Source organism: Rhinoderma darwinii (assembly GCF_050947455.1).
Source record: "Rhinoderma darwinii isolate aRhiDar2 chromosome 10 unlocalized genomic scaffold, aRhiDar2.hap1 SUPER_10_unloc_9, whole genome shotgun sequence".
Classification (NCBI taxonomy): Eukaryota; Metazoa; Chordata; class Amphibia; order Anura; family Rhinodermatidae; genus Rhinoderma; species Rhinoderma darwinii.
Window position 1 is genome coordinate 1,240,917 of NW_027461839.1, and position 24,549 is coordinate 1,265,465.

Here is a 24,549-nt window from a genome sequence, read left to right on the forward strand (position 1 = left end):
TCTTCTTTTTTACAGCGTTCACCGTGCGGTATAAACAACATGTGACCTTTATTCTGCGGGGCGATACGATTACAGCGACACCAAATTTATATCGTTTTTTTACGTTTCACTATTTTCCCACAATAAAAATCCTGTTTTGGTGTCGCCATTTTCTGACAGCCGTAACTTTTTTATTTTCCGGTTGATATCGCTGCGGGAGGACTTGTTTTATGCGTGATGAACTGTCGTTTCTATTGGTGCAATTCTGCGTTACTCGCGACTTATTCATCACTTTTTATTACATTTTTTTTGAGACAAGACGACAAAAAAATAAAATGCTGTCATTGTGTTTTATTTATTTTTTTACGGTGTTCACCGTGCGGTAAATAATGCGATATTTTCATAGTTCAGGCCGTTGTGAACGCGGCGATACCTATAATGTAACGTTCTTTTCATGTTGTGCCGCCTCCAGCGCTGCATTTATATCTTTCTCTATGTTGGGTCTCATTTTATACCGTTTCCTCAGCAGAAATAAGCTGCTGTTCAGACTGGAGCTGTAGTGCAGCTTTTGCAGCGCTGTCATGTCTGATGTGGATACGTTGCTCGAATCAATGGCCTCGAACCTGTGGCATCAAATTGATACCTGAGGAGGCTGTAAAATCAGGCACTTGGGGCTATAATTATCTGCAGCTACCCGTGATAATCCGGGCATAGCAGGACCTGCGACTCATCCGCGCTGATGGGGGGTTCAGAGTCAGTTTCTGACAGGCGATGACAGGTCTGATGACAGGTCTGATTGATGACAGGCGATGACAGGTCTGATGACAGGCGATGACAGGTCTGATGACAGGCGATGACAGGTCTGATGACAGGCGATGACAGGTCTGATGACAGGTCAGATGACAGGCGATGACAAGTCTGATGACAGGTCAGATAACAGGCGATGACAGGTCTGATGATAGGTCTGATGACGGGTTTGATGACAGGCGATGACAGGTTTGATGACAGATGATGACAGGTCTGATGACAGGCGATGACAGGTCTGATGACAGGTCTGATGACAGGCGATGACAGGTCTGATGACAGGCGATGACAGGTCTGATGACAGGTCAGATGACAGGCGATGGACAGGTCTGATGACAGGCGATGACAGGTCTGATGAAAGGCGATGACAGGTCTGATGACAGATGATGACAGCCGATGAGAGATCTGATGACAGGCAATGACAGGCGATGACGGGTCTGATGACAGGCGATGACAGGTCTGATGACAGATGATGACAGCCGATGAGAGATCTGATGACAGGCAATGACAGGCGATGACGGGTCTGATGACAGGCGATGACAGGTCTGATGACCGTAGTTGTTTTTTTTTATATTTCAACTGAACAATAGGAGCGGAGCGTCCACCAGTGACCCTGCTGTATTTAAGAGTGGGGATACCCTACCTACCTACCAAATTCTAAATGAGAGGTGTCATTGCTACCTAACCAGGATCTCAGGCATTGGGCAATCTAGGGGTATACAGTATAATAACTTTATGGTGGTCCCTGTCTATTTATCTGGTCCCAGTCCTGATAATTGCTTTCTGGTCCCTGCAGTAATGGCCCCCACACGTCCTCTCTGGATAGTGACATTTCCACTTTAACCTTCCATTGCTGGTGATTGTCAGGGCTCAGTTTGGCGGCTGTCAGTGTCAGCTCTGAGCTGCCGCCATCTTCCTTATATGTCTCCTGTATTCAGGAGGTGAGACATCGGGGTGATTCCTGCTATCAGTCGGGTCACTGAGCTGTTCTGCTCCTCGTCTGGGCCCAGAACCTGTTGCAGTATTTGCAGCTTTCAGCAGCAGTCAGACATTGTGGGAGAATAAGACTGGGACAGACAGCAACCGACATCAGTAACAACATCAAGATGGAGAATACCAGAGATAACACATCATCACCAGAGGAGCTGCACAGGGATAACAACTAATAGTTACCACAGCGCCATCTACTGTCTGTGAGAGATAGTTCCTCCAGCATTCAGCTGCAGATGTTGTAATATTCCAGCATATGTACCCTGCCATTACCGGCGGAGCCGCTTTACTAGCAGAGACTGCGTTAGGGGTGGAGAGCTTCTCTAAGGCTGCGTTCATATGTATCAGTTGCATCAGCATCAGTTTTTTTTTGTCTCTCAAGTGATTACAACTGATGCAAAAACGTATGAGTCGCCATCAGGCTTTTTCACAATTTTTACTACAAAAGCGTCAGTTGTCATCAGTTTCTTACCATCAGTATTTAACATCCGTTTTTACCACAATGGTTCACCAAAAAGGTGGTCCAGGGTCTGAAAATGTGCCATAGTTTGTGATAGATTAGATACATGATAGATTAGATACTTCTTGTGTTCCATGTCAGGGCTCTCCTTCTCTGCTCCGGCCTTGGCGCTACACTGAAGTCTGACACACACATTGTAATATCACGTGTGTCATATTCAGTGCAGCGCTAAGGCCGGCGCCAAAAGAGAGCCCAGAAGGCAGCTGCCGTCCACTGACCTCAGATCAGGTCTACGAAGCAGCCATGGGAGCCTGAAAAGACGCCAAACACTCACTATATCTTCAAGGAGTAGATTGATTTTGGCACCTTTACAGATACCCACAGTGCCCTCTGTATATAGTGCCACACACCCCTGTAGATAATGCCACAGTGACTTCTTAATATAGTGCCACACCCCCCTTTATATAGTGCCCCACATGCCCCTGTATATAGTGCCACACATGCACCTGTAGATAATGCCGCAATGCCCTCTATATACAGGGGGTACTGCGCCAATATATACAGGGGGTACTGTGTCATTATATACAATGCCACAGTACCCCCTGTATATGATGTCACACAGCCCCCTGTAGATGGCGCCACACAGCGCCCCATGTAGATTGTGCCACATAGCGCCCCATGTAGATTGTGCAACATAGCGTCCCCCTGTAGATAGCGCCACCCCCACTGTATATAGTGCTATCCCCCTTCCCCTGTAGATAGCACCACTGAAGCTCCCTCCAGCAGAGGAATCCCCGGCCAGAGCATCGCCAACGCTGTGGCCGGGGATTCCCTCTCGGAGGACCCCCTGACGCCACTGTCCATATATGGACAGTGATGTCAGGAGTTACTCCCTAAATGGAATCCCCGGCCAAAGCATCGCTGACGGCTACTCCTTGAGCGGAATCCCCATTGCCGACTCTGGCCGGGGATTCCACTCCAGGAGGAGCCCCTTACATCAATGTCCATATATAGACAGTAACCTCAGGGGTTTCCCCTAGGAGCGGAATCCCCGACCAGATCATCGGCAACGGGGATTCCGCTCAATCAGTAGCCACTGACATCACTGTCCATATATGGACAATGATGTCAAGGGCTCCCCCGAGCACAGCACTTAACCCTTTCAGGACCAAGGGTCCTCGATGCCTCAATGACCAGCCCCATTTTTTCAAATCTGACATGTGTCATTTTATGTGGTAATAACTCTGGAATGCTTTTGCCTATCCAAGCGATTCAGAGATTGTTTTCTCGTGATATATTGTACTTTATGTTAGTGGAAAAATTTGGTCAATAAATTCGTAGCTTATTTGTGAAAAACGCCAAAATTTAAAGAAAATTTGCAAAAATTATAATTTTTCTAATTTTAAATGTAATCTCCATTGTAAAATAGATAGTAATATCACATAAAATTGTTGGTAATTGACATCCGTCATATGTCTACTTTATATTTGCATTGTTTTTTGAACATTATTTTATTTTTCTAGGACGTTACAAGGCTTAGAACTTTAGCAGCAATTTCTTACATTTTCAAGAAAATTTCAAAAGAATATTTTGTCAAGGACCAGTTCAGTTCTGAAGTGGCTTTGAGGGCCTTATGTACTAGATAGACCCCATAAATCACCACATTTTAAAAACTGCACCCCTCAAAGTATTCAAAACAGCATTCAGAAAGTTTATTAACCCTTTAGGCGTTTCACAGGAATTAAAGCAAAGTAGAGGTGAAATTTACAAATTTAATTTTTTTGGCGAAATTAATGTGTAATACCGTTTTTTCTGTAACACAGAAGGTTTTACCCGAGAAATGCAACTCAATATTTATTGCCCAGATTCTGCAGTTTTTAGAAATATCCCACATGTGGCTCTAGTATGATAATGGACTGAAGCACCGGCCTCAGAAGCAAAGGAGCACCCAGTGGATTTTGGGGCCTCCTTTTTTTAGAATATATTTTAGGCACCATGTCAGGTTTGAAGAGGTCTTGTGGTGCCAAAACAGTGGAATCTCCACAAAAGTGGTTTGGGAAACTACACACCTCAAGGAATTTATCTAGGGGTATAGTTAGCATCTTGACCAGACAGGTCTTTTGCTATATTTATTGGAATATGTCTGTGAAAATTAAAATCTACTTTTTTTCTGAAAAAATATAATGTAATTTTTACAAGGAATAAAGAATAAAAAGCACCCCAAAACTTGTCAAGCTATTTCTCCCGATTACGGCAATACCCCATATGTGGTAATACACTGCTGTTTGGACCCATGGCAGAGCTCAGAAAGGGATTTGGCTTTTGGAGCGCAGATTTTGCTTGGTAATAGTTCTGTTTGGGGTTTTGCTGGTATTTCAGTTTATAATGTGGGGGTATAAGTAAGCTGGGCAGAGTACATCAGGGCATAATAAGGGGGTAAATAAAAAACTCATAGATTTGTGGCCGGTGTCGCACTGATAAATGGTGCCCAATCTTATCCGCTTTTGGACACTCTGCACAATTTCTGTCGCTATATTCTGAGCGCCAGAACTTGTTTGTTTGTTTTTTCCACCGGAGCCGTGTGAGGGCTTATTTGTTACGTTACAATCTGTAGTTTTCATTGGTACCATTTTAGGGTACATGTGATTTTTTGATCACTTTTTATTTGATTTTTTTGGCAAGCAAAGTGACAAAAAAAAACATACATTTTGACAATGTTTTTGTCCTTTTTTTTACAGTAATCACTGTGCGCTATAAATGACATTTTACTTTATTCTGCATGTCGGTACGATTACGGCGATATAGTTTTTTTACGTTTTGTGGCGTTTGCGCAATAAAATCACTTTTCTATAAAATTATATATTTTTTGTGGCACCATATTCTGAGAGCCGTAATTTTTTTATTTTTCAGTCCAAAAAAGCTGTGTAAGGGCTTGTTTTTTGCGGGACGGGTTGTAGTTTTTATTGGTATTATTTTGGGCTGCATGCGAATTTTTGATCACTTTTTATTCTATATTTTGGGAGGGGTGATTGACAAAAAAAAAGTGATGCTAGTATTGTTTTTTAATTATTTTTTGCGGTGTTCACCGTGCGGGAAAAATAATATCATTGTTTTATAGTTGGGGGCGTTACGAATGCGGTGATACCAAATATGTGTACTGTTTTAACGGTTTATTTTTTTTCCTATAATAAGAGACTTATTATAGGAAAAAAAGCTTTTTTTGTAGCTTATAACTTGTTTTTACACTTGTATAAAACATTTTTATTACTTTTTTTTTTTTTACTTGAAGACCTGCAGCACTGATGGCTGCTATAATACATTACACTACATAGGTAGTGTAACGTATTATAAACTGTCAGTGTGACGCTGACAGTCACACTGACAGGAAGCCTATGAGGATCAGCTGGTCCGTAGAATGGCAGACTGTTGTATGGCCTCCGGTTTTGCCATGCAACTGACGGCAGCACCCGCAATCGGTCCTCGGGAAAGTTTGTTGTAGCAACAAACTTTCCAGTTTGTTGCTACAACAAACTTTCCCTGCGATCACATGATCGGGACCTGAACCAATCAGGTTCCGGTCATGTCTCCGGGACCAGAGGCAGGGGATAACAGCGTAATCCGGGTGTCAGCACTACTCTGAGACACACGGATCGCGCTTTTAACACCCACTGTAAATTCACGTCGGCGCTGCACGGAGCCGCAGACACTGACACAGCCGGCGTCCGAGCGCTTTTCACAGCGCTATGCCGGCTGGAACAGTGATCTGTATATTCACGCCCTGGCTGCACAGGGTATGTACGAAAAGGACGTGGCTATACAGATTGTTGGCATGAAAGAGTTAAAGTAGCGCTGTGCCCAGGGGAATTCTCGGCGAGCGGAGGAGCTCCCTCTGCTCCTCCACTCTGAACTAATTCTCAAGCAGGGACCTGATCACAGTTGACAGCTAGACATACCCCCAGGCGCACAGAGCAGCGGGCACACCGCCCGGAATCCGGAACTGTCCCGTTGAATCCGGGACGGGGGGAGGGTAGTCGTCAGGCTTTCCACCTAGAGCGGAATCCCCAGCAATACTATGACAGAGGATTCCGCTCCTAGCTCACGACCACCTTCCCGCCGGGTGCTGCCGAAAGGTGGATGCGGCAGCACCTGGCGTTCATCCGACCACAATTAAAATAGATAGGATACGGCGCCGGACCTCCATGGGATCCAGCTCCCAGGGAGGTCCGGCACCGTACGGCGCCAAAACTGATATGCCCTGTGCCAGAACAGATCCCATAGAAAGCTATGGCATCCGTTCTAGCATCAGTTTGCCTCCTGCTTTTCTTCAACACACCGGGTGGTAAACTGAAGCTGACACCGGACATATGTGAACGGCCCCTAAGACAGCTTTTAAGGTGGATAATACCTCAGAGTCATTAACCCCACGCACCCCAGGCCCCAGTGTATGGGAACTCACCAGTACCAGTTGAAGTGGATGGGGATGGTAAGGGGACCACCGGAGTCGTCATCGGTATGACCGGTTCCTGAGCATTCTGCTGCATCACCGCAGCGGTAATAGAAAGTGTGTGGAAAATCAATAGAAGTGGGTGGGGAAGCCGTCTGATCAATGAAGTGGCTGAGCCAACCTTCCCCTTCTGTTAGGATACGAGCCCTAAAGGCTATCATTAAATCACCATCAGCAGCAGCCATGGCACTCTGTTCTGGACAGGGCAGCGGTACCTCAAAACTCGCCTCCAGGATCCCAGTGGAAAGAGGAAGGCGCACTATAAAGAAGACAATTTAAGCCCTTTGCTTGTGGGCAAAGTCCAGTACAAAACCTCTCTCTATTGGCCCATGAGTGTGGCCAGTACCCTCAGACAGCATAGAAGGGTAAGCTTCTTTATATGTTGCACCCATATGCTAATTAGAGATAATGGAAGAGGAGAAAACTTTATTAACCCCTTCACAACCTGCCCATAAATTAAAACCGCATTTAAACCTTTCTCCCCTAACAGTCAGTGTGCACTGGATGCCCTTCAGGACCCTCACCCATTAATAACCTCACCCAGGGGCGTAGCTAAGGCTCATGTTCCCTGGTGCAAGAATTCAGCTTGGACCCCCCTACTCCTCCAGACCCCTGCGCACGTTTATGCCCGACAGTGGGAGGCGTCGGCTTCATTTTCCCGCGAGCAGTAAAACTGCCTCGCGGGAAAAAGAAGCGACATGCCCTATCTTCGGGCGCTTCCGCCTCTGACCTCCCATTGACTTCAATGGGAGGCAGAGAAAGCGTATTCCGCTGTGTTTTATGCCCGCGGCGCTCAATGGCCGCGGGTGAAAAACGCAGCGAGAAACTCCGCGGAAATCGGCGTGCAGGGAGAGGAAAATCTGCCTCAAACTTCCAAACTGAATTTTGAGGCAGATATTCCTCCTGCAAAATGCTCCGTGTGAACATAGCCTTATAGTGTAAAAAATATATATTTATTTTTTTCATAAATCAGAATTTTGCTACAATAACATTGAGACGTTCTTATTCCTCCAGGTTCATGAGGACAGATCTATGGAAGACTCAGGATTATTATTATTGACAGTAATGAAGACAAAAACAGGTTTCAGGTGGTAGAAAATGACTTTACTAAACCGTTTTATAAGCCAACAAACAAGGACCATGAGGATAGTAAACAGTCCGCTGCTTCTTTCTCCTTGTGGTAAGATGATATTTGGGAGGAAGGTTGGAGGTGGTGGATGTCTCGGCACTTGGTTGTATTTCTGGAGCCTCTGCAGTTTGAGATGTTCCTGCTCGGCTGTGACGTGCCATTCCACCTCGCTGTAGAGTCCGCTGGTCATAAACGGTTCTTGTAGTTCTTTCTCCCCATTTGTAAGATTTTTTTTTTGAGAAAGGTTGGAGCTGATGGACGTCTTGGCACTTGGTCGCCATCTCTGGAGTTCATCAGTTTAGGATGTTCCCAGAGAAGTTCCTGCTCGGCTGTGACGTGCCATTCCACCTCTAGTGTCCACTGTTTATAAACGGTTCTTGTAGTTCGTCCTCCCTGATGTAAGATGATATATGGGAGATAGGTCGGAGATGGTGGATATCTTGGCACTTGGTCGCCATCTCCAGATCTTCTGCAGTTTGGGATGTGATAACTGCTTGGCTGTGGCGCGCCATTCCACATCATTGTATAAAACTGGAAATAAGAGAAAGTAAATCTGTAACTATATGGACAAATCTTCTAATATTTCTAAAACATTATTAGATGATAATGGAGACAGTAGTGACCATAACAGCTGAACCCAGTGGTAGTAGTCATCATTGTCTGGGCAAGGTCCAAGGGGGCAGAGGGTGGGTAGTGGACTGGTTATTTCCTCACATTTATGGGGCGGGATCCCCTTTTAACCCGTTAGTGACCGGCCCATAGTGTTTCTTTAAAACAGACAGGCATCTGTGTGGTCTGATGAAACCGTCTCACGTCACCGTCCACGATGATCCTCTTTATACTCCAGAGTCCTGGTTCTTCTCCCTCTTGGAGATGGTGAAGCTTTTTTGGGTAATTGTTATAGATAAACTCTAAGAAAAGAAACACATATCCACATTATAAACCCCATGATTGTAGAGATGAATAATAATGTTATTACGAGGTCCGGTATACGAGGTGATAATGAGGTGACGTCTACTGACCTGCATATTCTGATAGTAGCTCAATACATTCACCAGCATGAGGACCAACGTCGACCACTCTATGATCTTTGCTGTCATTTCAATGATCTGTGAAAAAATATCAAAATGAATACATTAAAAGTTGCACAAAACAAGAACTTTCCACCAGGGCCGAGGTTTTGCTGCATTCATGTTTATTGCATGGAGTCATGTGACTGACGGCGATGCCAAAACGGACCTGACCCATTGTCATGTCACACCACATCCATTACATTGCGGACGTCACGACTACCATGATGCTGAGAATAAGCACAAAGATTATAGGTCCAATTGTTTTCCTATAGAACGGCTTCTAGGGGTGCAAATAAAATCTATACAATGATCCAGAATTATTGATAATCTCATTAGTGCCGGATTAAAGGAATTTTACGTTCACTGGTTTGTACCAGCGGCTCAGCATGTCAATAACTTATGTATGAGATATACTGTACATACCTTTACACATTGATCTCCAGCGCACAGGTAGGTGTATACGGATACCCTACTTCCAATGACTGGTGGGTTATTATATAGGAAAATAACGTTTATTATGTTTAGTAAGTGTCCTATACAATTTACTACACTTTTATGTAAGATAAATGTTAATATAATAAATATACAGTATAGCAAGGACAGTACCGCTGCTTTCTATTCAGTATCTTCCTGAAGCTGAACAATGTTACCAGATGGCGCTGTGTTACACCAGCATGTCGCCATCTGACGGCGGAGATCAGAAAATAAAGGGAAATGATCACCTCAGGATCTGATGTTCCCTACATGTGAACCTAAAGACAAGTACGGTTGGATTCCATTCAAATATTATTTAAGAAAGGATACAGAAAACCACTAAGGTCACGGCCATTATACAGGACGCCAGTCTGAAATGGCTGATGACTCTTCGGCTTTCGGGCACTTTGTAGAGGAGTATGGACTGCCAAAGGTTGTAAAGGCTGCCAAACCCGAATGCAACGAAAGCGCAAATCCGGTGAGTCATTGGATAACGGTAGGTCTAGAAACCAAGAAGACAGAGGTTACAGCAAATCTTATGGAACTAATCACTAACTTACCCTCAGAACTTCCCAATAAATCCTAAATAACGTGTTCTGATATAATAACCACAGAGACATTATGGATATAGAGGTTGGTCTCCTGCTTGGGACTCCTCTCTGTTAGATGGAGCAGACACACATCTACTACATGGTCGTCCATTCATTGGTATAAGCCATGTAATACCACTTTAATGTGTGGCCACACGGTGATAACCGCTGATCATGATCACCAGGGGTTCAGCTGCCGGAAACACAGTGATCAGCTGATTGCCAGCGGGTCCCTATTTAGGGCAGATGGGACAACCCTATTAACATAAAACATTTATTAACTTACCGAAAACATAGCCATCATGGCCGTCCCAACGCATGATGACCATCCAATTGCCAGGAGGATCTTTTGAACCAAGGTCTGACGAGGCCCAAAGGCTTCAGCATGGAGCATGATGAACTTGTAATGTAGAAACGTCAGACCCAGAGCTGAAAAAGAGAAAATGAGCCAAATAAATACTGTACCATGTGTAAAACAACCTAATAACATCTATGAAGCGCGGACCAAGCGCTAAACCCAACAAGAAACCTACAATAATGGACGGGAACATTTATCTGCATCGTCTGATCCGGACTATTATTATCAATTGAGATTAACAAAACTTTATTTATTATTTAGAATAATCTGATTACTGCTGCAGGCTGAGATGGGGGCAGGGCGGGACTGATGCCAAGTCTGAGTCATGTCTGACAGTCTGGTTGCTAGGGAAACACTACCTAACAACCACAGTCTTGTCCAGCAATGTGTCCCTAGCAACCGGCCTGCGTCTCTCACTGACGTAGTAATCACATTTTTATAAAAATAAATGTAGGTTTGACCCCAGAGTAATATAATCAGATATAAGACATTTTATAATAACCCGCCATCCCCCAGAAGTAAGAACATATTATAATCACTTCTGTGATATTTACTTACAGGCAATGGCCATTCCTACGAATCCTATTCTAAACAGGATATTTTCGGGAAAGAAATTTCCCGTTTCACTGTGAAACGAAAAAGAAAAAGTCAATGTTAAATAATATCGAAAATTTTTCATAATTGTTTAATCTTAATAATCATCAGTCTGATAATAATCTATAGGGATGAGGGGATGCGTTTCTCTGTCCTCTTGCAGCCCCTCTGGGTAATGGAAGCCATTTTGTTACTTAGATATTTCCTCCATATTTAAGTAATTACCTTATACATTCCCAAACTATAAAATAAGAGTCGTGTAATTCTCCATCTTACCTGATGTACATCAGTGGGGGGGCATGGTCCTTGATCACAGTCAGGGTGTAGCCTCCAGAGAGCCAGGCCACACACCAAAAGGCCAAGAAGATGGGGAAGAATCCCAGTCCGTTGATTTCCATAATAGTGAAAAGTCGCCAATAAATTAGCAAATCACACTCTGTGTCAATTCACAGAAAGAAAGACCGGGCTGCTGTCAGGGGAATATTTATAACCTCCCATCATCTCCCTGTGACATCATAGTTAAGTGATGTCATCATGATGTCACAGTAAGGTCAGTTCTGCTGCTGTCAGGGGAATTCCCAAATTCTCAGCTCTCTGTGACATCATAGCTCAGTGATGTCATCGTGATGTCACAGTAAGGTCAGTTCTGCTCTGGAGCTGCCATGGTTTAGTATCTGCTATGAACTTATAATCTGCTATGCGCTTCGCAGACCCCAGAACATAAGTCATTGATGTAGTGACATTTTAGCGTCTTTTTTCACAGAGGTCAATGTAAGGTCATCTGTTATACTGTGCTAATAAAAACTATTTACCCCCCTCCATTGATTTTTCCATGTTGTTTTGGGTGACAGCATTGTATCACAGGGGATTACATTTGGTAAAAGAAGACTGACAGGACCAATGAAGGCATCACCCCCATATAACACAACCTCTAACATTTATATGAAATAACTGGGACTCAGACCAAGATGTGGGGTAAAGTGGGGGTCGGCCCCAGCTTTTATTATTATTATGTCCGCTGGTTGGATAAACACATTGCAAGATAAACAGGTCACCCTGGGTGCCAGAACATTGCAGGCGCGATGGGCATGCTCCAGTTGTTTCCGGGTGATTTCACGAACGGTAGAGACAAGATCCTCCTAGAACCGCCGCTGTGACGTCTGGAACAGAAGAAAATGATCAAAACAGGATGAACATAAAAACTCTGAATCAATTATCAACAAAATGACGTTTAACTCCTTAACAACATGTCACATACATGTACATGGCAGTCGTTGAAGGGAAGTATGGAGCGAGATCACGGGCTGGGGTCACTCCATACTTAGCGGGTAATGGCTGTGTAATATAGCCAACACCGCACTGCAATGGACAGAATCAAATATCACTTTGAGTCTGCCTGTTTAACCCCTTAGATGCCAAAGTCAATCACGACCACAGCATCTAACGCATTAGAATGAGAGGGGCGACCCCCTCCGACGTGCCATTGTCCCCACACGATGCTATAGCGGGATGCCAATGGTTATAATGGTAGCCTGGTGGGCCTAATGAAGGGTCTGCCATCTTTGTTCTCCGGCAGGGCTTCATAGGTGGCTGTAAGAATCACGATATACTGCAATATGTTAGTATTGCAGTAGATCGTGTGAGCGATCCAATGATCACTGGTTCAAGTCCACTAGGGGGACTACTAAACAGAATTTAAAAAAAGTTAAATAAATATCCCCAAAAAATATATATGTGTGCAAAATACTGACCGATCCCCGCATTTTGTATTTTTCGGGTCCAACGCCGCTCACCTGATCTTCCCTCTGACTTGTCTGGAGTCACGGTACTTTTGAATAAACCGGAAATCAGACTCTCAATGCATTCCTATGGAAGCCAGCAAGGCCAGGACGAGGCCAGAACGAGGCTCCATAGGAATGCATTGACTTACGGTTTTCTAAACAGCAGTGATTCCAGACCAGGTCAGAATGAAGATCACGTGCGCGGCCCTGGAACCGAAAAACGACAGGATCCAGGGATCGGTAAGTATTTCTACACCCAGCTCCCCACTGAAACACGAATGCACAAATGGAGGGTGCAAAAAAATAAATAAAGTGGAGTGCTCCTTTAAATGCTCATGGTCACAATAAAGGGAGACAAAAGCGAAAAAAAATATTTGCAGCTTAAAGGACAAAATTGGGTGCAACATCAAGGTGTTAATAATTATAGTACATGCAGATCACTGTATAGAGCTTTTCAGCTCCCCAGGGGCATACGGTTGGGAGCTTTGACTGGCGGGGTCACTTTAAGAATAAATAAATGGGGGGTGGCATCACTTCATCATGATCTACAGGGATTGGCCAGTGATCACATGGTAGGGGGCTATAGAGCTCCCAGAAGATAGTAATGCCCTTCATCCTCTTCCACTTTGGACCCTGCAGCTTGGCGTCTTTCCCTCACTCCCTCTCTTGATTTGACTCCTTAATGACACGACCAATTTTCGTTTTTTTCCATTTTCGTTTATTATTTCCTGCCTTGCTTTTGTTTTTACAGCGTCTATCGTCCGGTAATAACTACATGTTCACTTTATTCTACGGATTACAGCGATACCGAATTTATAGTTTTTTCATGTTTTACCTCTTATGTAAAACTATTTATTCAAAAAATTAGTTTTGCGTCGCCAAAATCTGAGAGCCATAACTTTTTTTATGTTTCTGTAGATTGAGCGATGTGAGGGCTTATTTTTTGCGAGGCGAGCTTTTATTGTTACCATTTTGGGGTGCGACTTTTTGATCAGTTTTTATTCTATTTTTTGGGGAAACTAACGTGAGCAAAAAACAGCAATTTGGGTGTTTTAAAGATTTTTTATTTTTTTTACTGTGTTCAGTGGGTTAGATAACATCAGATTGTAATAGTTTGAACTTTTGCAAACGCGGCGATATCAGTTATGCTAATTTATATTTTGTTAACATTACTCTACGGAAAAAATGGGAAGAGGGAATTTAACTTTTTTAAAAATCTGTTGAGTTTTCCCCCTAGTGGACTTGACCCAGCGATCGCTCACACGATCTACTGCAATAGTAAAGTATTGCAGTATATTGTGATTCTTACAGCCACCTATAAAGCCCTGCCGGAGAACAAAGATGGCAGACCCTTCATTAGGCCCCCAGGCTGCCATTATAACCATCCCGCTATAGCATCGTGGGGGGACAATGGCACGTCGGAGGGGGTCGCCCCTCTCATTCTAATGTGTTAGATGCTGTGGTCGTGATTGACTGTGGCCTCTAAGGGGTTAAATGGGAATAATCAAAGTGATATTTGATTCTGTCCGTTGCAGTGCGGTGTTGGCTATATTACACAGCCATTACCCGCTAAGTATGGAGCGACCCCAGCCCGTGATCTCGCTCCATACTTCCCCTTAACGACTGCCATGTACATGTATGTGGCATGTTGTTAAGGAAATAAATGTTATTTTGTTGATTGTTTCAGTGAATTTTTTTGTTCATCCTGTTTTGATTATTTTGATTATTTTATTCTGTTGTAGATATCACAGCGGGCGGTTCTAGGAGGATCTTGTTTAGATGGCGGTGAAACACATAGGGAGATTGCCAGGGACTGCAGGAAAGTGCAACCCGGTCTTTCTTTCCGTGAATTGACACAGTGCGATTTTCTAATTTATTGGCGACTTCTCACTTTATGGAGACCAATGGATTGGGATTCTTCTCCATCTTCTTGGCCTTTTGGTGTGTGGCCTGGCTCTCTGCTAGCTACACCCTGACCTCACATCAACAACCATGCCCCCCACTGATGTACATCATCCCCTCAGTCCTATAGATTATCAGACTGCTGATTATTAAGATGAAACAATTCTGACAATTTTTCCATATTATTTAACATTGAGCATTTTCTTTTTTTTTTTACAGTGAAATGGGAAAATTTCTTTCCAGAAAATATCCTAGAGCAGGAAACCGTTCATCGGCTACGACTCCCTGCGCATCGAGATAGCCTACCGCCGCCTGCTGGAGCTCAGCGCTGCCCCGGATGGAGAAGCAGCCGTGCCGGGAGATGGGGAGTCGGGAGCCGCCGGCCTAGACCTGGTGAACATCGGGAATGTGGTAAAGATCGAGCCTGTGTGTGTGAGGAGCAGCCTGCACGAGGTGGATGTCACCGAGGGGGAGTGTTATCCAGTCTACTGGAACCAGAACGATAAAATTCCTGTGATGCGAGGTCAGTGGTTCATTGATGGCACGTGGCAACCTCTCGATGAAGATGAGAGCAACTTGATTGAACAGGAACATCTCACCTGCTTTAGGGGTCATCAGATGCATGACAACTTTGACCTGGAAGTGGCAAAACCCGTGGACCACAAGGATGTTATCTACCACCTTGCTCCCTTCTCCCTCCCTTTCCTGTTCAATTGGAGAGGATATAACGAGAGCACAAGCGCCCCATGTGCTAAAAGAAAGCGTTATGAAGCCATCCACAGTTTGAAGTTAAGCCGCAGCCACGTCGATTGGCACAGTGTGGATGAAGTCTATCTCTACAGCGATGCAACAACTTCTAAAATAGCAAGGACTGTTACCCAAAAGTTGGGGTTCTCAAAAGCTTCAAGCAGCAGGACCAGGCTTCATAGAGGTTATGTTGAAGAAGCTACGTACGAGGACAAGCCTGTCGACACAAGTCACATTGTTTTTGTTGTCCATGGTATTGGACAGAAGATGGATCAAGGAAGAATTATCAAAAATACAGCCATGATGAGAGAGACTGCAAGAAAGATTGAAGAGAAGCACTTTATCAATCAGACTTCAGAGCATGTTGAGTTCCTCCCTGTGGAATGGCGTTCCAAGCTTGCTCTGGGCGGAGATACGGTAGATTCCATTACTCCAGATAAGGTGCGTGGGATTCGGGACATGCTGAACAGCAGCGCAATGGACATTATGCACTATACCAGCCCTCTATACAGAGATGAGTTAGTGAAAAGATTACAGCAGGAGCTGAACCGTTTATACAACTTATTTTGCTCCCGGAACCCGGAGTTTGAAGACCGAGGTGGCAAAGTGTCTATTGTATCCCATTCACTGGGATGTGTGATTACATACGATATCATGACTGGGTGGAATCCAGTCCATGTCCATGAACAGATGGACCAGGATGAAGAGCCCGAGGACCAGTGGATTAATTAAGAAGAACAGCATCTCCTTCGAGAGCTTTTCCTGACCAAACAACGGTTAAAAGAACTGGAAGACCGATTACATGGACTTAAAAATTCTATGTCTAATGCCCCGGTTTTAAAATTTAAGGTCGAGAATTTTTTCTGCATGGGTGAGCCCCTAGCAATATTCTTGGCTTTGCGTGGAATTCGTCCTGGAAATCGCGGAACTAAAGAACATATTTTACCTAGAGCTATTTGTAATCGTTTGTTTAATGTATTCCACCCTGCAGATCCAGTGGCCTACAGACTCGAGCCATTAATATTGAAGCACTGCAGCAACATTGCACCTGTCCAGATCCACTCATCCAACACCACAAATCCCATTCTATACAAGCATATTAGACAGAGTCTCATCAACCCGTCCAAAGATACTACCTCAATGTCCGATACAGAAAGCATACCAAGCCCAAGCACTTCACCGGTTCTGCCTCGAAGACACTATGGAGAGTCCATAACAAATATAGGCAAAGCAAGTATATTAGGTGCCGCAAGCATCGGAAAAGGCCTGGGGGGAATGTTGTTCTCAAGATTTGCACGTTCTAGTGCAACTACATCTCAAGGTTATGAAGTAAAAGAATTGGCTGATGGGGAAGACAAGAAGTCAGTACAGAGTCCAGGTGCTACAACGTCCCAAACCATTCCACACAGCATCTTGGGCTCACTGGACGCAGATCTTACAGTGGATTTGGAGCACCAGATTGACTTTGAGCTACGAGAAGGGCTGGTAGAAAGCAGATACTGGTCGGCCATGACGTCGCACACGGCTTACTGGTCCTCCATGGACGTGGCACTCTTCCTCCTAACATTCTTGTACAAAGACGGCCAGCTTGATGAAGAAGACAAGCTAGGTGTAGATGAACTTTAGAGGCCCCTTGATCTAAACCAATGTTTATCTGGTGACCAATATGGCAGACTGTTTGAGGCATTGAAGATTACGACTCAGATGCATGTTTTTGAATGTTTTTGTTTTGTTCCTAGAACGCACCTTAATCATTTATGATTTACTTCTCATCAGTCACTTTAATCTTCCCCTCCCCCCACTCCCACCCCATACATAACAGAAATAGAGAAACTTCCATAGTTGCCTGATGCAGCGTGTAGTATGTATATGCGAGTGCCTAACCTCATCAACGTCTCTTTAGGTGACCTTTAGGCATTGTGGGAGGAGACTGCCTCGTTTCTGCCGCCCGGCGATGGTGTAAGATGTTGTCCAGAGTGCGTTCAATTCCACATTAACCTAGAGAGCTATTTAGGATTGTGTTCTGTTTAACCAGAAATAATAAAAATACGAAAGCTTAAAAAAATTTAAAAAAAAAAAATTCCTTTAATCCGGCATTAATGAGATTATCAAAAATTCTGGATCATTGGATAGATTTGATAGATTTTGATTTTATTTGCACCCCTGGAAGCCATTCTTTAGTAAAACAATTGAACCCATAATCTTTGTGCTCGTTCTCAGCATCATGGTGTTCGTGACGCCCGCAATGTAATGGATGTGGTGTCATATGACAATGGGTCAGGTCTGTTTTGGCATCGCCGTCAGTCACATGACTCCATGCAATAAACATGAATGCAGCAAAACCTCGGCTGGGGCGGAAAGTTCTTGTTTTGTGCAATTTTTAAGGTATTCATTTTGATATTTTTTCACAAATCAGTGAAATGACAGCAAAGATCATGGAGTGGTCGATGTTGGTCCTCATGCTGGTGAATGTATTGAGCTACTATCAGAATATGCAGGTCAGTAGACGTCACCTCATTATCACCTCGTATACCAGACCTCGTAATAACATTATTATTCATCTCTACAATCATGGGGTTTATAATGTGGATATGTGTTTCTTTTCTTAGAGTCTATCTATAAAAATTACCCGGAAAAGCTTCACCATCTCCAAGAGGGAGAAGAACCAGGACTCTGGAGTATAGAGAGGATCATCGTGGACGGTGACGTGAGACGGTTTCATCTGACCACACACCCCAAACCCCAAATACACAAGATCCAGCCCTAATCTTCCATGTTGGACCTGACAAAAATAAAAATAAAGGTGAGGTCAATGTGTTGTATGTCCTAAATCACATGTATATAGATGGCAGGTAGAGAATATCCAATATCCAATCCAAACACTATTAAAAGGGGATCCCGCCCCATAAATGTGAGGAAATAACCAGTCCACTACCCACCCTCTGCCCCCTTGGACCTTGCCCAGACAATGATGACTACTACCACTGGGTTTAGCTGTTATGGTCACTACTGTCTCCATTATCATCTAATAATGTCTTAGAAATATTAGAGGAATTGTCCATATAGTTACAGGTTTACTTTCTCTTATTTCCAGTTTTATACAATGATGTGGAATGGCGCGCCACAGCCAAGCAGTTATCACATCCCAAACTGCAGAAGATCTGGAGATGGCGACCAAGTGCCAAGACATCCACCATCTCCGACCTATCTCCCATATATCATCTTACATCAGGGAGGACGAACTACAAGAACCGTTTATAAACAGTGGACACTAGAGGTGGAATGGCACGTCACAGCCGAGCAGGTACTTCTCTGGGAACATCCTAAACTGATGTACTCCAGAGATGGCGACCAAGTGCCAAGACATCGACCACCTCCAACCTTTCTCCCAAATATCATCTTTTTTTTTTTTAAACATAATTTTTATTAACAATTTTCACATTTTCTTATAAACATTTCACATAAATGTTGCGTCATAAGTGAACAGTCCGCAACTGCAAACAAAATAAAATTAAACTAACATAGCATAACATACAACCATGGCATATGTTGCGATCCGCATTGCAACTGAAAACATGACTTACCCTATCCCTGAACACGACTTAGGTCATCAGTAACAATGCCCCGTCTATCCCCTAACTAGACTGAAGTTGCAAGCCCCCTAAAGTGCCTGCCAGAAGCTGCGTATGATACCACGCAGTGTGCCTAAAAGGCGTAACAATTAGCCACCTCGGCAGCTGTGCATTGTGATTCTATAAACATTCGCCATTTAGCAAATAACTTCTTGGCTCCCGCTTCTTTCCGTCTTTCCACCTCCACCCGCTCAAGAGCTAAAAACTGTTTCAAACGTGACACGATCATATCAAGACCCGGTGTGTCAGTTTCCAGCCATTTACATAGAAGGCATCTCAAGGCCACCAGTAAAATTGTGTGTACAAAAGGGGGAGGAGATCTCATCCCTCGAGCACCCTCTTCCTCTGGCGGTCGCGCCTGATGGAACAGCAGCGCTTGAGGCGTCATTGGAAGTTTCGCCTTCCAATGCTCCAAAATATACTTTTGTACCATCACCCAGTATCGTTCAGTATGAGCACAACCCCTTACTCCGTGCCACAAATTCGTCAGGGGGGTGTTACATTTGGGACAACACGTAATGCGATCGGGGAAGGACTGTGAAGGTAAAATATTGAAGCCATATATAGCCGAATGCATTAATTTAAAATAGGTTTCCCTCCAGCTCTCGTTCACGATAACCTTCCGTACCGTCTCCCAACCCTCCAATATGATCTCTCGTATAGCTGGATGCTGAGTCCATCTTTCCCATACTTTGAACATAGCCCGTGGTCACGGGCGGACAAAGCAGTCCCCAAGTGCTCTATACAACCTCGAAATAGTCGCCCGAAGAGTCGTTGGGCCTATGACCTCATCTAGAGTATGAGTGGTGGCTTCCTTATTCAAATCCCTTAGCCTAGAGGTACAGAATGAACGCACCTGGAGAACTTGTAGAAAATTAACATTACCCTCTAAGGGTCTGAGTTTAGCGTTGTTTTCCGACCCGGTTAACCATCTCCTTTCCCCCCAAAAGGCAAATCTATCCCCACTGTCTACTCCCGGTAGGAATTCCGGGTGTCCACACAACGGCATATGTTTAGAGAGCAGGTGAGGCAGGTCAAAGAATTTACGAACTGCTTTCCAGGCTAGGACTGTATCTCTCAAAACAATGGAGGTTTTGAGACGGCACGGAAGAAAAGCAACTCTACAGTCTAACAAGGCTTTCAAGTTCCAGGGTGAGACATACGCCCCTTCCAGATCTAAGTTGGAATAATGGCTCGTTTCATGGAGCCAATCCATTACATGACAAAATAGGCATATCACGTTATAACCCCTGATATTTGGGAACTTCAGCCCGCCCTCATGTTTGCCTAGCATAAGCTTAGTGAGTGCATTGTGAGGCCTCTTTCCTGCCCATATAAATTTTGTAAATGAGGAATTCAGTTTGGAGACATCCACAGCAAGAGCGGGAGTGTTTGAAAGGGGTATAACAGTCTGGGGAAACTAACCATCTTAATCAAGTGGCACCTCCCCAGATGGGATAACGGCAACTGACACCATCTGGTGAGTTCTGCCTGTATTTTTTTAAATAGCGGTGGGTAATTCAGGCCATACAGGGTTTCAGGCACCTTCCCTATCTTACTGCCTAGATACGTAATGCAGTGTTCAACCGGAGATATCCCACATCCCAAAGATTGCCAAAAGGTCCTAGGTAGCGGTTTACCCAACTCCAGCAGTTCGCTTTTGGCTACGTTAACTTTGTACCCCGAGCATTGCCCAAAGTCCTGCAAAAAATGAAAAACCGGCAGCAAGTGCTCTTGAGGATTTGACATAAAAAGTATAACATCGTCAGCAAACAAGGCTATCTTAACTGCCAAAGACCCCACCTGAATACCTCTGAACACTGCGGACTCCTCCAGAAATCTAGCCATTGGTTCCAGTGCTAAGTTAAATAATAGTGGCGACAGGTACATCCCTGACGAGTCCCTTTATACAAGTGAAAGGGAGCCGACGGAAATCCTGAAGAATGAATACGAGCTTGGGGATTAGTGTAGACACCTTTCAAAAAGATCCTAAAGGCTCCCTGAACCTTCATCTTATTCAGCACCATCCCCAGCCATTCCCACTGTATGTTAGCAAAAGCTTTCTCTGCGTCTAGCGCTAAGAGTGCCGGTCGGGTACCTGGCTGGGGATCATGCCTGACTGTTTCTAGCACCGTCAACACCTTAAGCAGATTAGTCAGTGCTGCCCTACCCTTTACAAAGCCCACTTGGGATTTTCCCACCAATGTAGGTAGATACATAGCCAAGTGATTAGCTAAAATTTTTGAGAGTAACTTCTGGTCTTGATCAATCAATGATATAGGACGATAGGACCTCGGGTCAAGAGGATCCTTCCCTTTCTTGGGCAACACCTTTATATGTGCTGTTTTGGCCTCAGCTGGAAAAGTACCTGTCTTCAGTAAAATATTATAAAATTCCACCAGGACGGGGCTAACTTCCTCTCTCAGGGACTTAAAAAATTCTCCCGTAAACCCATCTGGCCCCGGGGTCTTTCCGTTAGATAAGGTCCGAATGGTACTCGTGATTTCCTCCAGTGTGACCTCTGCGCTCAGGAAATCATTCTGCTCCTGAGTGAGTCCAGGCAAGTTTACCTTCTCCAAGAAGTCCCTACCTTTTTGGGGGTCAATGGGCGTGTCTGAGTAAAGGGCTTGGTAATATATACGCAAAATAGTGTTAATTCTTTTGGGATCTGATGTAGGTATTCCATTGGCATCTTTAAGGGTTAAAATGTGCGACGGTGTATACCTCCCCTTCTCTAGGCGTGCTAATAATTTGCCCGCTTTATTGCCGAACCGCATAAGACCAGCATCAAATTGGGACCGATAATTACTTTCTCTTTTATCTAACCACTGATCAAATTGCCGCTTGGCTTCCCTCCATTTCTCCCCCAGAGACGTTGACGGAGATTGTAGAAATGCCATGTATGCACATCGTAATCGTTCGCTCGCCATTTTGTACCCTTCGCTAGTCTTGCGTTTAAGATTAGACATAAATTGTATAATTTTCCCGCAAATTACCGCTTTACAACGACGGGTCCGACCGATGCGATGCATTGTCCCCATCAAATTCCGTCCATCATCCCCTTAGCTTCTGTAAAAAGCCCTCATCCGTCACCAGAAAGGAGGGGAACCTCCATATAAAATCCAGTCCCTTAGCTACTGTGTCGGCCAATGTAATGGTAACCGGGGAATGATCAGAAATGATGAGATCCTCTATTGTCGCGTCACGTAACCGGCTGGAAAATGCTTAGTTCACCAGCAAATAATCAATACGCGACCACGATTGATGTACATGAGAATACTGTGTGTATTCCCGAGGATCAGGATGCAAACTCCTCCAAGCATCTGTGAGGGCAGTGTGTCTTAAAGAGTCTGGCAAGATCCTATCCCTATGCCTATGCGAAATGGACCCTACGCTCCTATCCTCAGTAGAGGACCTTACAGTATTAAGGTCTCCCCCTAGCACTAATAAATTGGTGCGATCCTGCTGAAGTTGGGCTTCCAATTGACCAAAAAACTGTGTGTTGGCCACGTTCGGACCATAAACATTATAGATACTAAAAGTTCCCCCTGCATGTTCCACCACTAGATGGATCCAACGGCCCTCACCATCACGTTCCTGTTACACCAATGTAAAAGCAAAATTTTTGTGCATCAATATTATAACTCCCGCCTTACCGTCTCTAGCAGCCGAGCCAAAAACTTGGCCCACCCAGAACTTCTGTAGATATTTAAAGTCTGGCTTGGTAAGGTGAGTTTCCTGTAACAGGGCTACATCTGGATGTAATCTTTTCATGTGTCCCAAAAGTTTTGTCCTTTTCTGTGGGGATCTCAGCCCCTTGACGTTCCAGGAAACTATTTTCATGTTATTGGACTATACATAAGATGAGCTAAGGTGTCTAAAAGCCGTGATCGGTTCGGGGAGTCGGATCCATCTTTACCCAAAAGCCATGTATGAACAGTAAGAACACCGCCAAAACCCGGCCTAGAGAACAAAACTAAACTCCAAATCAAGGCCAACAGACCTTGACCAAAAGAACGAGAAAGAACGCCTGCGGTAAGGGCAGTCAACCTCCTAGTATCCATTGGTGTAATAGACTTCACTTTTTTCTGTTGTGCACAACACATCCCTCCCTCCCCCTCCCTCCAAGACCTGCGTAGCAGAAATATATACCACATATATACACAGAGCTACACCAGCCCATAACAGGCCATAAATCCCTTGCAGCCGGTGTACGGTCTTATATCAAAGGGCCACCAGCCCAGAATCCGTTCAGATTACCGTATAGTATATAGACACTGCACCACTTCAAGGCTGACACGAACAGCGACCCCGAGGCACCTGCAGAAAATTCCCAGAGTATTTGACCTGCAACGGCCATAACTAAACCCGTAAGTGAGAAAGGCCTTGTAGAATTCTCCATTGGAGATGTACATAGAGAGAGCCTAGATCAGGCCCTAACACAAACCCACTGCAGTATAAATTTGACAGTATATCAGAAAGCATAAATTTTCACATTAGAGCAGTTGACGACATAATGATGCTGCGTTATAAGACATTCATGTGCAATCATCCAGAATTATCTACAAAAAATCGAAACCTGCGAGTGATCTACAGCGTCCACAGAACCACCTCATAAGATATAAGGGTCCTGAAAAAACTTCACTCGTCAATCAGGAGACGTAGACCGGGTGCGGTCCCGCGGCCGTCTCTGCGGCTTCGGAGAGTCCCCTCTGTTACTGGATCTTCCTCCACGATCTCTTCCGGGTGTGGGTAATAAAACTTCTGCCCAAGCTCGCTCCATATCCGAGCGACTCCGTCCGACATCTCTTGACTTGCGACGTGGACTGTGCTCTGGACTGCGTCGCTCCTCGTGCGGGGGGCAGCTTCTACATAACTCTACAAGTGCGTCCTCCGCTTCCTTCGCTGTGGTAAATGTCTTGGTCCGACCACTCGCTTGAAACACCCGTAAAATGGCTGGATATTGCAGATTAAAGCGCACTTTCGCTTGGAACAATGTGGTACAAATCTTGCTGAAAGAGCGCCTGCGTTTCGCGACCTCCGTAGAATAGTCCTCGAAAAGTAGCACTCTCATGCCCATTATCTCCAAGGGTCGAGATCTGCTGCGAAATGCCTTCATAAGTGCCAGCTTATCATTGTAATCCAACAGCTTAAAGATGACTTGTCTGGGGCGAAGCGAGCTGCTGCTGTCCACTGATGGAAGATTTCTTGGGTCCGGACCCACCCTGTGTGCCCTTTCCACCCGGCAGGGACGCTGGAGACCCAGTGCTGCTGGCAATGTCCTCTCACACAGACGCTGCAAATCAGAAGGGACCACCGCTTTTTTCAGACCGACAAGTCGCAGGTTGCTCCTCCTGTAGCGGTTTTCTAGGTCTTCCACCTTGTCCCCTAACTGCGTAGTAGTAGACAACACCGCTTTAAGCTTGGATTGCAGGCGCTCATTTTCATCCTCCAGCAGCGTTATACGCTGTTCTAATTCATCAGTCCTGGAAGTTACTTGTGCCAGGTCCGCATGCATGCGGTTAAGAGAAG

At 44.7% G+C, this 24,549-nt stretch overlaps 1 pseudogene; it reads left to right on the forward strand.

The window, feature by feature from the left end:
• The window catches only part of LOC142697968 (phospholipase DDHD1 pseudogene), a 30,833-nt pseudogene extending 13,749 nt beyond the window's left edge, over positions 1-17,084 (forward strand).
• The last annotated feature ends 7,465 nt before the right edge of the window (positions 17,085-24,549 follow it).